General features: G+C 47.7%; 1 protein-coding gene across 1 annotated transcript in view; it reads right to left on the bottom strand.

Annotated features, from left to right (window-relative positions):
- TGM6 (transglutaminase 6) overlaps positions 1–14632 on the bottom strand; it is a 64036-nt gene that overhangs the window by 23997 nt on the left and 25407 nt on the right. The window lies entirely within an intron of this gene.

The raw sequence follows: 14632 nt of genomic DNA, 5'->3' as shown, positions 1-14632 counted from the left end.
GCCATGGAGCTTGGTCACGTCGTAATCCTTTTCCTCCATTTCTCCATCTCAACAGGATTTTGGGCATGAGTGGTTTTCTAGCTGATGGGGGTGGGATTCAAACTGCAGTTGGCCTTGTGGGATCTGGCTCTCCATGCACAAAGGCTTTAACCACTGAGGTCTGGGCCCAGTGGCATGTCTGTAATATTGTTGATTCATTGACATTGAACTTATGGTCAACAGCCCCATGCCGCGTGTCTGACGGACCTGACCTAATACACGTATTTCTCCGTGAAGTACATCACAGCCCTCCTGTGCATTGAAATACTAGACAGCATTTCAGCACCAAGCTTGGGGCCACTTCAAATAGTGAAATGACTACCAAAAAGCACAAAAAAAACCCCACAAAAATCATGCTGTAAAAAAGATCATGAAAGGGTACATGTGTACAGTATGAGAGCTGAAACTCAAAGGCTCTCACCTGTTCAGCCTTAGCGGGGAACATGCTTGCTAGGTAGCCTGTTTTTTTTTTTTTTTCTGTTTTGTTATGTTTTTCCCCATGCTGCACATGTGTGGGAATGACCAAGAAAGGGCCAAGAGTGTTGATGATAGAGTTAAAAATAAATTTCAGTAAGCAGGCTAATTTGCATCTACAGACCATAAATGTTGAGGATACCCTAACACTATGCCAGGCTGGTGTCTAGCACCGAGGAGATATTAACGAGCAAGATAGATGTAGCTTGCTCTCAGCAGATGGCAGGGTGAGGCCATGTGGTCCAATGGTTATGAGCAGCGTCTCTCAGATCTTCTGACATGGATTCAAATCCTGACTTGGCTAGTCATTGGCTGAATTACCTTCTACTCCACCTCCCTGTATTTCAGTTTCTCCCCCTGCAGAATGGGAATAATGCCTTGTGGAACAATTGTGAAGATAACCGGCTGACGTGTACAGCTCTCAGAAAATGAGAGGTCAATGAACGGCACTTATTACGTTCCAGATGAACAAGGGTGACTTCTAAATAGGTGGGTCCACATGTAACTAATTATTGTTTCGATACATGCTCTCCAGTACAGGAGCTGAAAGACCAACAGGGACATCTGGCCTGGTCTGAAGGGTGACAAGCAAGGCTTCCTTAAGAAGGTGGCATGGAGTCTGAGTCTTGAATTGGGTGGGGTGTCTGCAGGGGGGAGTCGAATGATGAATATAGCCCCAACCGAAGCACCATCTTCCTCCATCTACTTGGGGTTCATTCATTTGAGTGTCAGGTGTTATTCTGAGTGCTGCAGACCCTCCCCAGAGGCCAGAGCACCAAGACTTGGAGTAGGCTAAGTCTGCTCTTTATCTGGGGGGCCATGGGAAATCAACAGAGTTTTAGCAGAGTCATCACATGATCAGATTTGTACCTTGGAAAGATCATCCTTTTTCTATCAACTTCATTCTTCTCTAATCTGCCCAAACTCCATCTTGCACAAAGGACCCAGCAGGATCTCAAGCAAGGCTTCCTTGAGAAGGGTGCATTGAGTAAGAGTCTCAACGTGCATGGTCTGTATGTACAACTTAGCCGGCTTGCTTTCCACCCCTCCAGCTCACCTCTCTCCCCTCACAGCTTATTTATCCTTTGCTCTGACCACATTAAACTTTGCCCTTCAACCTCTGGCCCATATTCCCACTTAACACTTTGCTGACCTGTGCCTTTCCTAAGGCCCCCTGTGGTTGATGCCTGCAAGTCCGCTGAGCTGTCCCTGCCTCTAGCATACCACCCAAGTTCATCTCTCCTTTGCTCAATTAGCTATCAGTTTGGACTAATGCAAACAATAAGAGAGTTGCAAGCATTCAAATGTTTCTGCTTCCTAACAATTGTGTGAAGGAGGTAACATGACCTACCCAGATCAATCAACACCCAGATCAATCACCACCCACCCAGCTCCCTGTTCCCCTGGAATGCCCATTCTCAGTGTGGCAATTGGGGGATCCTGTTAAAATCTAAGATCATCTTATGTCTCTCACTTAGCAGAGTCAAGTCCTGACAATGACCTGCAAGGCCTTCATGACTAGGTCCTTTAATATCTTTCTGGCTTTTCTGTTTCTCTTCCTCCTCTCACCTTTAACCACGCTGGCCTTCTTTACTGATCCTTGAACCCATCAAGTATGCTCCCTGCTCAGGGCCTTTACACATGCTGTTTCCTCTACCAGGAGGACTCTCCTCTCATGCCTGCAGAATCGGCTTCCCTCACCTCTTTTTCAAGTCTTTGCTCAAACATCACCGCTTGAGTCAAAATTTCCCTGACCACTTTTTTTTTTTTTAAACTTTCTAGAAGGCACATGAGCTTGCCCAAGAGAGAGACAGAGAAGAAGGGAGAGGGAGAAGCAGCCCCCAAGAAAGCATGGTCACATAGCAATCCCTTCTCCTCCATTTCTCCACCCTGTTGAGATTTGTGGCACTCAGGGATATGCGTTCACCAGCGTGTCTTTCTAGCCACTGGGGCCAGGATTTGAACTACACAGTCAGCGATGTGGGATCTGGCTGCCTTGATCACCAGGCCATGGAGCCGGCAAATTTCCCTCTCCCCTTTCTAAAAGGATTTTGCTATAGGGCATGTGTGCTCACTGAAGAGAGACATATAATGATAGGGAAAGTGAGAAATCATCCCCTGGGGGGATGACCATGCCCCAATCCAGTCTCCTCTATTCTCCTCCTGGGGTCTTAGGCACACACACATACATGCTCAGTGTAATTTTCAAGCCATCAGGTCTGGGACTCAAACCATGGTCAGCCATGTGGAAGTCCAGTGCTTTAATCACCATTCCACCTGCTGGTCTTTCTACTACCTTTTCTTAATAAATTACAAATGACCTCTACTAACCCCCCTCCTTCTCTACTATCTTCCTCCACAGCACTTACGGATCTCTTACATGCAATATATGTCTACTTCTCTATTTTTATTGTCTGATCACCCTCCTCCCTAAGAATATCAACTCCACAGGGCAGGAGGCTGTATCTATTTTGTTCACTAATGGATCCTTAATGCCTGGAATATGAAAGCCATTCAATAAAGATTTATTTTTTGGAAAAGTTTATTTATTTTGTCCATGAGGGAGTGAGAGACAGAAAGGTAGCAAGAGAGACAGGCATTCCCAGTAGGGTCTTCGTGCCCTGTCTCAGCCAACCTGAATGTTGGGTATGCACATGCTCAGGGAGGCTTTGGGACTTGAACCAAGAACCTTTCCTACATGAATCTGGTTGTATTACTGCTGTGCTGCCACCTGACCCCCCAAAATACGTCTTGAATGAGTTAGTGAATGAATGAAGAAAAAGAGACCAGAAGAAGTGAAGAAACTTGCAAAAGGGCACACAGTCAAGCAAAGGCCAGAGCTGTCCATGAGCATCCTGGTTTCCAGTTCATGGCCACTGGGCCCTTTGTTTTGGTTGTGACTCACATTAAAAAAAATACTTTAACATAGTCCAACATTTACATGTAAAGACATAAACAGAAACAGACGTTTCATGAATATTTTCTCTTAGTATAAATAATGAATATTGAAATTTTATGTTCTTCTCTGTCAAAGTTCTCTAGCCAAAGACCATCAGGAACATAGCAGTAATTGAGCAGATTGGACTTATTTCCTATTGCAATGAAAAAGAATGAAACCATGGAGAATTACGATGCATCTTAGGAACAGGATGCTGGAAAAACTTACGGAGTTGTGTTAGGTGATATTGGGAAAAGTTCAAAGAACTGAAATTTGGATACTGTCTGGAGGCAGGGCAAGTCTATGTCTGAGTAGCTTAATAATTCTTATTTAGGGGCTGGCCCCATAGCCTAGTGGTTAAGGGAGCTGAATCCTATGGGGTTGGCCATGATTTGAATTCCAGCCCAGAGGTCTGAAAAATATGCCAGGTACATGTGCGTACTTGTTCAAAATTCTGACAGGATGAAGAAATGGAGGAGAAGGGATTGTGGCATGACTGTGTATTACTCCATTCATGAGGGCAGAGCCCTTGTGACCTAATCTCTTACTTAGCCTCACTTAATACTATTACAGGGACAGTTAAGTTTCAACATGAGTTTTGGTGAATACATTCAAACCATCGCACTAACTTACATGACAAGTCAGTGCGGAATATAGCTTGGGGACCTCAGTTCCTTTCCATGTTGGCCTCTCCTTGGTGAGTGTCCTTATTGCATGGCACCTGATTCCCCTGGAGCAAGTGATCTAATAGATCAAGGTGGAAGCAGCTTCTTCCTGGCTCCCTTGTGTTACTTGTTCTTGAAAGTGATCCACCAGGCCATGAGGAAGCCAAATGGGCCATGGAGAAGTCACATAAAGAGGAACCAAGACCTCTAACCACAGCCCACTGAGCTCCCCTTCAACAGCCAGCATTGATTTGGCAGCCATGGAATGAGCCATCCTGCAAGCAGATCCTCCAGCAGCCAGCTTAAGCTGCCCCAGCTGACCCCAAATGAAGAGAGGCAAGCTATCTCTGCTGAGCTCTGTCTAAATTGCAAGTTGCTGAGAAAGAGAATGATTGTTGTCATCTGATGCCCCTAAGTGTCGGGGCGATTTGTTACACAGCAACAGATAACTGCAACACGGAGGGAGCCATGTCTCTTGTCTAGATGACACAGCTTTCTACCTGATCTCCACTTGTGAGTTGTTGGAGTTGGTGTCATGGTCTCAATGTCTGTACTTGAGGTTCATGGAAAAGACTTATTTCAGCTTGGCCTAGGCTGGAAGCCCCAGCCTGGCATCATGATTTAGGGCCCATGACTGAACATGTGAGTAGGAACTCACACAGCTAACACATATGTCCTAAGCATGGGAGCTCCTACAGATGCCTGAACCAAAACAGTGGCTATGATGATTTACAAGGAAAATGGAATTGGCAACTAGTTAGTGTAAGAATCACTGCTGACATGGTGCACAGGGACTGTGCAGGACCAGTGTTCGACAGCAACCCCATGTGGCCGCAGCAGGAACAACAGTTCCAGGGAACTTTGCTATTGCCTTGTCAATTCTCGCATTGCAAACTAGAACTCAGGCCTTCATGCCAAGTTAGCTGCAGTAGTTCTGCACAGGCATAAACCTTGGATGCCCAGAACTTTGAGCTCAGATGGTCCTATTTTCTTTTTTTCCCCCAAAACAGAGTCCCCCTTTATGGACTTTGTATATACAATTGTCAAGGCTAGTATAAGCAGGGCTGGAAGAACCATTAGAAGCTTAGGAGTGCATTTACTGACAGAGAAACTGAGACCAAGAGAGATGGGAAGAAAGGGACTTTATGCCCCAGGACACACTGGATCTGTAGCTCATGAATTCATGCCGCCACTTCCCAGTCTATGCAGGCACAGGCCAGGCAGGATGCTTTTTTTTTTTTTTTTCTTTCTTTAAGTGGATGAGTCAGGAACAGGAGATGAAGTTATTGACTGGTAATTATCTCAGCCCTAGCATGCCCCAAGGCTGGATACAAGGGAGGTTTAGGATTTGATGAGGGTTTTGGACCCTGGGACATGGATTAAATCCTCAAGGATTCTGTGCCGGTTTCCCCTTTACCCATCGCAGCACAAAGCAGCTCCTGCCATGCTCTGAGGCATCTGCTTCCTTATCGCAGACGGGCAAGGGCGGGTGGTGAGTTGGCACTGCCATTATTGCTGTTATCCACAATTCTCAGAGACCATGTCTCGCAACTTTCTACCTAAGATCGAATTCCCCCAGCCGAATTCCTGGGGAATATTCCATCCCAGCTTCTGAGAGGCAGCTCACCCAACTGCCCTTCTGCTGAGCCACGGACTTTTGACCTTCCAACTTCTACTCTGTGTGGCTCCTCTCTGCTTCATCATTATCCCCAAAGAACACACCTCTTCCTCTTGCTCCTTGATGGTTTTGTGGAACTAGTACCCACAAATTCCTACCGGGCTCATCTCCCCCACCCCAACTCTATGCCTGCCCCATAACCCAGGAGGTCCCTGTGCCTGCAGGGACCCATGGAATCCCCTAGTGACTTAAGTCATCTACACTCTTCATCCTCTCATCCCCATGCCCCACCACTTGTGACATGATTACCAGGGCGGGAGTTTAGGATTCTGCGGGGAAAAGCACCTGTTCTGGTGATAACAGCTCAGTTCTGTCCTAATCAGTTCCTCCCAAGGTCTCATGGGAATGAAGAGGGTGATGGGCACAGGCGAGGGGATAGGTGGCTCAAGGTGAGGTTGGGTGCACAGGTGGGAGGGCTGGTTTCCAGACCTTCATTGAAGTGAGCCCAGTATGACCTCTGTGTGCTCAGTTCAGTTGTGCTGCCAGAGACTAAGGCTGTCCTTAATCTGTTCCTGATGCGTGTTACAGTTGTTAGCTACGTGTCCCTCTTTCCACTGGACAGAGTCTCAGGAATGGTGAGGCCTGGGTCGCCCCCTCTCTGGGTTGTTAGAGCCTGGCTCAGGGGCTGGCGCACGGTGAATGCTCAGTGAATGCTGGTCAGATGAATGAATGAATGTCCTTCTCTGTTGGGGGGGACTAGGACAGAGATATGAAAAAGAGAGCTGAGGTGATGCTCACCAGCGTCCTGGGCCCGCCCTCAAGGATCAGCACCCACACCCTGGCATCCCCACCCACCCCATAATCCCTCTCTCTCAAGCTGTCACATTCCAGGACCTGCCCTTTCTTCCTAACTTCCTTCCAGGACAAGGGAGCATGCGTGTGGCCTCTGGGACTGGCAGGCTGGCAGACTGCCACTGACTCCCTCTGGGCCCTGGAGTAAGCCACTTCCTCTGTCTAGACCTCAGTTTCTTATCTGTGAAATGACCCAGAAAATGTCATGGTTTGCATAGTCTGCGGTCTGTGGAGGCCTCAGGACTCCCGTCAGCTCCTCCCTATAGTACCCCTGACTCCCTGAGTGTGCTGATGGAAGGGTCGTCCCACTGGGCAGGGCACGGGGAAGCAATATCTAATCGGGGTCCCCCTGCCTGACCGTGCACTAAGCCCTGTCAGAGTGAGTGACAGGTCGACAGCCCATGGGCCTTCACCCTGGGGATTGGGTCGGCAGTGTGGGCTCCCAGGCCTGGGCTCGAGACTCAGGGCCCCCTGCCTGAGTAAGGGAAAGGAGGATGTGGTCAGAGCATTCCCTCCCCCTGCCTGTCACCCCAAGCCCTCGTTCCCTTCTCCTTTCACCATCTTTTGGCATTCCCCCCGCACAGCAACTAGGAGCTCAACGTCACGACACATGCTGGAGTGGAAATGTAGGCTCTGACACTTGCTGGCTGTGTGACCTGAGGCAAGTGAGTAAAGCTCTCAGAAACTCGGTCTCCTGGTGAAAATGGGGATTATGATGGTACCCGCCTCTACACATTGTGAGGATTAAGTAAAATAATTTCACAGAGTACTTAGAACAGTACTCAACATATACTAGGTACTTAGTAAATGTGAGTGTTATTAATCATATTACTGGGTTGTTGGAAACATCACGATGCATTTTTGCATAGAAAAATAGAAACATATGTCATGACTTTTCTGACCACCTAGTATCGTCATTAGGATTTGTGAAAGACTGCCTGGCCGCCATTCAGGAGTTTTGTTTTATTTTACATTTTTTGCCATAGATGTGTATGCTTGCTAGAGTGAGGCCGAGAGAAAGAGAGAAAAAGCGAGAAATCACCTAACCCCCCCCCCCCCCAACAGAGGATGGCCATTGCCACAATCCCTTCTCCTCCATTCTCTTCTTGGGATTCTGGGCACATGTGCACATGTGCCTGGCATGTTTTTCAGGCCACTGGATCCTGGACTTAAACTGTCAAGTTGGCCATGTGGGATCCAGTGCCTTAGCCACCATGTCACCTACTGGTCCTGGGTGTTCTGTTAATTAATGCCATCCTGAATCGTTTACTCATTGGCTGTGTGGTCCTGAATAAGTTATCAGCCCTCTAAGGGATTTGGATTGACTTCTCTGAAAAGTGGCAATCGTAATTTTTTTCTAATTGTGTTTCCAGGAGGATTGAATGAGGTGATGATGATAAAATGCATCACCTAAACCAGGAAATTCGGGAAGGGAAAGGAGACGCCATTACTAAACACACCAGGACGACAGGCTCCAACCCGGATGTTTCCCCACTTGGGAGGCACCTGGCACAATGCTGGGTCCGCTCAGCAGAAGGGGGTTACTATATTGTCATCTCCTTCTCCCAAAGCTCTGTCATTTCAGTCCTCCTCTCCCCAACTCCTACACACATTCTTTTTCTTTTTACGATCCCCTCTTTACCTCTTGCTTAAACCACTGCATGTCCCCAACAACTTCAGAACATTCTTTTTTTTTTTTATTTTTGGAGAGATTTTCGCTATAGGGCGCATGCGCTCGCCAGACAGAGAAAGACATAGAGACAGAAAGCGAGAAATCACCCCCCAGGGGGGATGGTCAAGCTGAAATACCTTCTCCTCCATTCTCCTCTTGGGATCTTGGGCACGCACGCACACATGCCCTGCGTGAGTTTAAGCCACCGGGTCTGGGACGCGAACTGTGGTCGACTATGTGGGAGTTCAGTGACATAGCCATTACGCTAACTGCTGGTTCCCAACTTCAGAACATTCTTCATCTTATCCTGTTTAATCCATCCTATTACTGTGGAGGCACTGAGGTTTGGAGAGGAGAAGGGACTTTTTTGATTGCACCAGGGCCTGCATGTCATTTCCCTGCTCCAGAACCATCAGATCCAGAATTGGCATGGTGACATTCAAGGCTCCTCACAGTCTGGCCCTGTCCACCATTCCCGTCCCTACTAAGCTCATTCTCTCCTCTCCAGCACCTTTGCTCCCCAGCTGGCCCCAGAGGTCAGCCTGGAAAGAGCCTTCCTTGGAGGGGAGGGGCTATGTGGAGAAGATTGTCTTCATCCACTCACCTCTTTGCCAGCATTCAGGCCTGGCTCTCACTAGCCCCAGCTATGCCTCTACCTGCCCTTGGGGGACACCAATGAGCAGAATGATACTACCCTCCCCAGAACTTTGTCCCAGGCTGTGGCTGGCACCCAGTGGAGCTGAGCCCAGGAAACTCTGTTGAAGGTAGCAATATCTCCTAGACTCTGGACTCAGCATAATTGGTTTTTAATGGGCCTGTTTATGATGCCATCCTTAGTAAGCATCAGGAGCACCTGACTTCCACAGCTGAATGACTAATTGGGAGGTGCTTGGAGCCTTCTTGGGGGCCCTGCCCAGTCTCTCTTTCCTTCCTGGCCTCTCTCTCACCAGTAGGCAATGGCCCATCAGCTCATACTCAGTGTCCCAGCTAGAGCCATCCCTGCACAGTGTATTCCACTCAATTCTTAGAATGTCTGAGCTGAAAGATTACTGTAATTCATTAATGGCAAAAACCATCTCATCTCATTTTCTAACATGGATCAACAGGTAATCTACTTGATGAACTATATTGAATATTTTGTGGCCACATCCAGGTTCTACAGAGAAGAGCTCTGGGGTCAACTAGTGATGTCTACAGTGGTCAGAGTGAGGAGAAAGGGTGGAGGAGCTCCAGGTGATGGATACACATTGTATCTAGGATCTGATGTCTTGCACAGGATATATAGTAGGCATTGCTTGGAGGAGTAGATCTTCCTAAGAAGCCAGAAGAACCCAGAAGACCCAGATAATTGAATTTAATCAAATGAATGGTTAGTTTATATACTGGTGTGATGAATCCAACACTGACATCTTATAGATGGAGAAATTGATGTTCAGCAAGAGGAACTGTCACCCAGAAAGTTAGTTACAGACTTGACATTGGAACCCTCATCCCTGACTTTGTTCCTTCCTCTGCAATTAAACTTGATTCTGTCAAGTTTCAGAGAGATAGTTTATCAAATACTTAGGGAAGAGGGACCATATAGATGAGCCCTGCATAGCAGGTCCTGGAAGAGGCCAAGCAAGTCTTCTCTACACCAGGCCAACAGGGAAAGCAATCCCACTTCTGGGAAAAGGCAGTTTGGGCTGTGAGTTGGGTTAGTAAGGCCTGGTCCGCAGAGGGGCAGACCCATCTCAAGAGTCAGAAGGGCCTGAAATGCCCAGGAATGTCATCAACTGCCAGGAGGAAATATGAAGAAGTTAAGGGAACCAGCAGTTAGTGTAATGGCTATGTCACGGGACTCCCACGTAGTTGACTGCGGTTCGCGTCCCGGACCCAGTGGCTTAGAACTCACGCCGGGCGCGTGTGCGTGTGTGCCCAAGATCCCAAGAGGAGAATGGAGGAGAAGGGATTGCGGCATGACCATCCCCCCTGGGGGGTGATTTCTTGCTTTCTGTCTCTATGTCTCTGTCTGTCTGGCGAGCGCACGTGCCCTATAGCGCAAACCTCTCAAAAAAAAAAAAAAAAGAAGTTAAAATATGATAAGGAAATTAAAATACCAGTCTTTGGAGACCAGCAGATGGTATAATGCTTATGTTGCTGGACTCCCATGTAGTCAACCATGGTTCGAGTCCTGGACCTGGCAGCTTAAAACTTACACTGGGTGCATATGTGTGCATACCCAAGATCCTGAGAGGAGAATAAAGGAGAAGGGATTGTGGCATTGCCAAGTCTCTGGGGGGTTATTTCTTGTTTTCTATATCTCTCTGGCGAGTGCATGTGCCCTATAGCAGAATCTCTTTAAAAGCAAAAAGCAAACAAAAAAACAACAAAAACCCACCTGCCTTTGAAAGTTAAAAAAAAAAAATAGGAGTTGATTCACATACTTATCTCATGATACTAAACCTTTGAAAGTTAAAAAAAAAAAATAGGAGTTGATTCACATAACTGTCCCATGATACTAAGAAATTAAAAATGATAGGCACAGGGCCAGCAGGTAGTGTGAAGTTTAGGTGACTGGGTTGCACATGGCCAACTGTTCTGTTCAAGTCCAAGATCCAGTGGTTTGAAAATCATGCCAGGTGTATGTGCATGCATGCCCAAAATCCTGAGAGGTAAAAAAAAAAAATAGGAGTTGATTCACATAACTGTCCCATGATACTAAGAAATTAAAAATGATAGGCACAGGGCCAGCAGGTAGTGTGAAGTTTAGGTGACTGGGTTGCACATGGCCAACTGTTCTGTTCAAGTCCAAGATCCAGTGGTTTGAAAATCATGCCAGGTGTATGTGCATGCATGCCCAAAATCCTGAGAGGAGAATAGAGGAGATGGGATTGCAATGTGGTCATTCTCCCTAGGGTGGTTTTTTTTCCCCTTTTTTTACTTTTCCTTCTCTTTCTCCCTGGCAAGTGGATGTACCCTATAGCAAAAACTAAAAACTAAAAACTAACTAACTAACTAAATAACAATTAAAAAGGGGCACAGATTTAGAAACATACATATATTTTTTCCTTGCCATAGACTTTGAAATAATTTATATATATATATTCTTGCCAGAGGGCACATGTACTTGCTGGAGAGAGACAGAGAGAGGGAAAGTGAGAAATCCACCCCACCCCCCAGCCCCAGGGAGATGACCATGCCATCCCTTCTCCTGTATTCTCCTCTCATGATTTTGGGCACACATACACACATGCCTGGCATAATTTTCAAGCCACTGAGTCTGGGACTCAAACCATGGTCAGCCATGTGGGCCAGCACCTTAACCACCATGTCATCTGCTGTCCTGAAACATTTCTTAAAGATCTAGTAGTGTAAGACCCCTGATCTAGCAGTGCAAATCACCGGGACCCAGCATCTAATAGAGAAGTTCCTGGGATCAGGTGGGAGGGAGTTTGCTGCTCATTTTATTGGGCTGTGGGGAGCACATTTTCTGAATCTACTATTTACAAGGCTTCACATGAGATATTATGAGGAAGGCAGCACACTTGAGATCATCAATTCCTTACAGCAGGTCTGTGAGATAATTCTTACTACAATCCCCGTTTAATAGATGAGAATACAGAGGCACTGAGGGCAAATTCTCTCACTCAAGGTCATATAGCTCTTTCTTTTTTTGGAGACGTTTTTGCTATAGGGCGCATGCGCTCGCCAGACAGAAACAGAGAGACAGAAAGCGAGAAATCACCCCCCAGGGGGATGGCCACGCCGCAATCCCTTCTCCTCCATTCTCCTCTTGGGATCTTGGGCACGCACGCACACGCACCCAGCATGAGCTTAAGCCACCGGGTCCGGGTCTGGAACTGCGGTCGACTACGTGGGAGTTCAGCAACATCGCCATTACGCTAACTGCTGGTTCCCATATAGCTCTTTCTACCACAGGGTTGCTTGTGCCCTCAAGTACTGGGGTGGGAATCAGAGAGGTTGTCCACGGTGCCTCACTTCTCACCACATGCCCCGTGGTCCCCAACGGTGCCCAGAAATGTCTCCGGATCGATGAAATACTCATAGAATATGGGAAAACTTTTATTCTTCTGCCCTTGCCTTTTCACACCCTCCTCCTTCAGTTCCTCAAGGCATGAACAGAAGGCCTGGCCCCAGCCCAGCAAGGTGTGCTGGACCCCATCTCTGCCACGCAATTGCTGGGGGAGTCCAGGGCCAGCCTTTTCCATCCTGGGCCTGAGGGACATGTGGGAATAGCTCATGGACCCCCCCACCCCTAAAACCATAGCAATCAATGATCTACGTTTCATCCCACAGACACCCCATTTCTTATAGATCCTTTCACATGCTCATGCCCTGAGGTCCCAGATCCTGCCCACTCACCTGCCATGTGACAGCCAGATGGATGGACTCCTTGTGTCCTCCCTCGGTGGTGTGTGGACTGTCAGAGCAGCCGGCTGGTCAACCTTAACAAGGAGAATCCCAGGGACACTCCTAGGCAGGAAAGTCAGAATTCAAAAGAGGAGGTGTGGCCCTCCTTACCCCAGCAATGACACCTACCAGACACATAATCACCCACTAATTGCCCTGGTGTGCACTCAGAAGGTGTCCACTGTGGGAGGAGTTCCAGTCAAGAGGCCTTTGAAATACAGTTGAGAACTGGGCTGTGGGAGAAACTGAGGCAGGAAGGTCACGTGGCTGGTGAGAAGCAGAATAGGGAAGGAGAGGGAGAGTGGGTGGAACTAGGTGGTGGTCAGCCTTTTTTACTCCTCACAACCACCTTTAGATGACACAGTGGGGGCTCAAAGCAAGGACTCTAATGGTGTGTGGCACAAGCTGCAGAACCGGGACTAGAGCCCGGGTCAAGTCATCATGCCTAAGGCTATCTTTCTCCCTCCTGGTTTGGATGAGAAGGTTCCTGGGACTGTGGTTTTTCTCTCTCTTCTGTAGGTTTCTGCAGGCAAGACACATGATTCTGTCCAGGGACCTGCTGCCCTGCACCCTCCCTGCACACCACCTGCATGCTTACACATGCACCTGAACAGGCTCAGCCTTAACTGAGGAACCCTGAGCTCTAGAGGCCCAAACTTTAGATCCACATAGCCATGCTTTGAAGACTAGATCCACTGGGTCTGTGGTTCTTCTTGAGCCTCAATAGGATGGAGAGTGTTTCACTTCATGGGTCTACTTAGGAGGTGATCAAGATGACACGTGGATGGAGCCTGGATGCTTAGGGAGCCTGACTCAACTGTCACTCCCCTGGTGGGCAAACTCTTCCCATCACCCATAACTTAGGAGGTGGGTCATTCCTCAAAGTGTGTCTACCCCCTCAGTGTATGCAACCTTTCCAGTGTGGAGCTTCTGAGCTTTGGTGGGAAAGTGGCGATGTTACAGTTTTGCCTCTGCCTGGGCACATCTACCCTGGACATTGAGAGAAGACCTTCTTCTGTCAGGCTCTGGGGCATACATGCACATGCACCCTATGTGTTTTCAAGTGCCAGGACTAGAATTCAAACCATAGTTGACTATGTGGGATCCAGTTCCCTTAACCGAAGGCTATGTGGGCAGACATAAGCCTGACTCTTTGCAGGGTTTTCTACCCTTTGGACATCTTGTAGAGCTTTTTTTATCACAACCCAACTGCCAGGAGTGATATAGACCTAGACTCTATTATTATTATTATTATTATTTTAGAGATTTGTACTGTAGGGTGCATGCACTTGCCAGAGAGATAGAGAGACAAAAAGTGAGAAATCACCCACCCTGTGGGGGATGATTACATTGTAATGCCTACTCCTCCATTCTCCTCACCCACCCCGGGGGGATGACTACACCGTAATCCCGTCTCCTCCATTCTCCTCTTGAGATTTTGGGCATGTGCGCACACATCTGGCGTGAGTTTCAATCTGCTGGGTCTGAGACTCGAACCATGGTCGATAATGTGGCAGTCCAGCGCCTTAACCACTATGCCACCTACTGACCCCATGGACCTAGATTCTTGAGAGGAGACAAATAAGGGAAGGAGAGAGCTCCTTCTCTCATTCAAAGGCAGCACTACTCTGTCCTGATTTTGTGAGCTGGCTCAAGCCAGGAGCTTAGGACTGGGTGCCATGGGTGTTCCATGATGTTGGCATGACTTCTCCCCTCCTGGAATTTCAGTGTCCCCATCAGTAAGGGGACTAGATTAAATTATTCTTCAGAGCCATTTTGGCTCAAATGTAAGTTTCTGGGCTCAAAAACCGAAATCCAAGGCTGCTTAAGTCTTATATACAAGAAAATGGAGGGAGTTTTTTTCCACAGAAGCTGGTGGGAAAGTTTTCCTTTGTTGGGGAAATGCTTTGATGGATGACTTGGGGTGATCAGAGGCGGGGTGTGGGCCTAGTAAGAGAGAA

Source organism: Tupaia chinensis, unplaced genomic scaffold (assembly GCF_000334495.1).
Source record: "Tupaia chinensis unplaced genomic scaffold, TupChi_1.0 Scaffold143574_1, whole genome shotgun sequence".
Taxonomy (NCBI): Eukaryota; Metazoa; Chordata; class Mammalia; order Scandentia; family Tupaiidae; genus Tupaia; species Tupaia belangeri.
The sequence above is the reverse complement of the archived record's forward strand: the minus strand, read 5'-3'. Positions and strand labels throughout refer to the sequence as shown.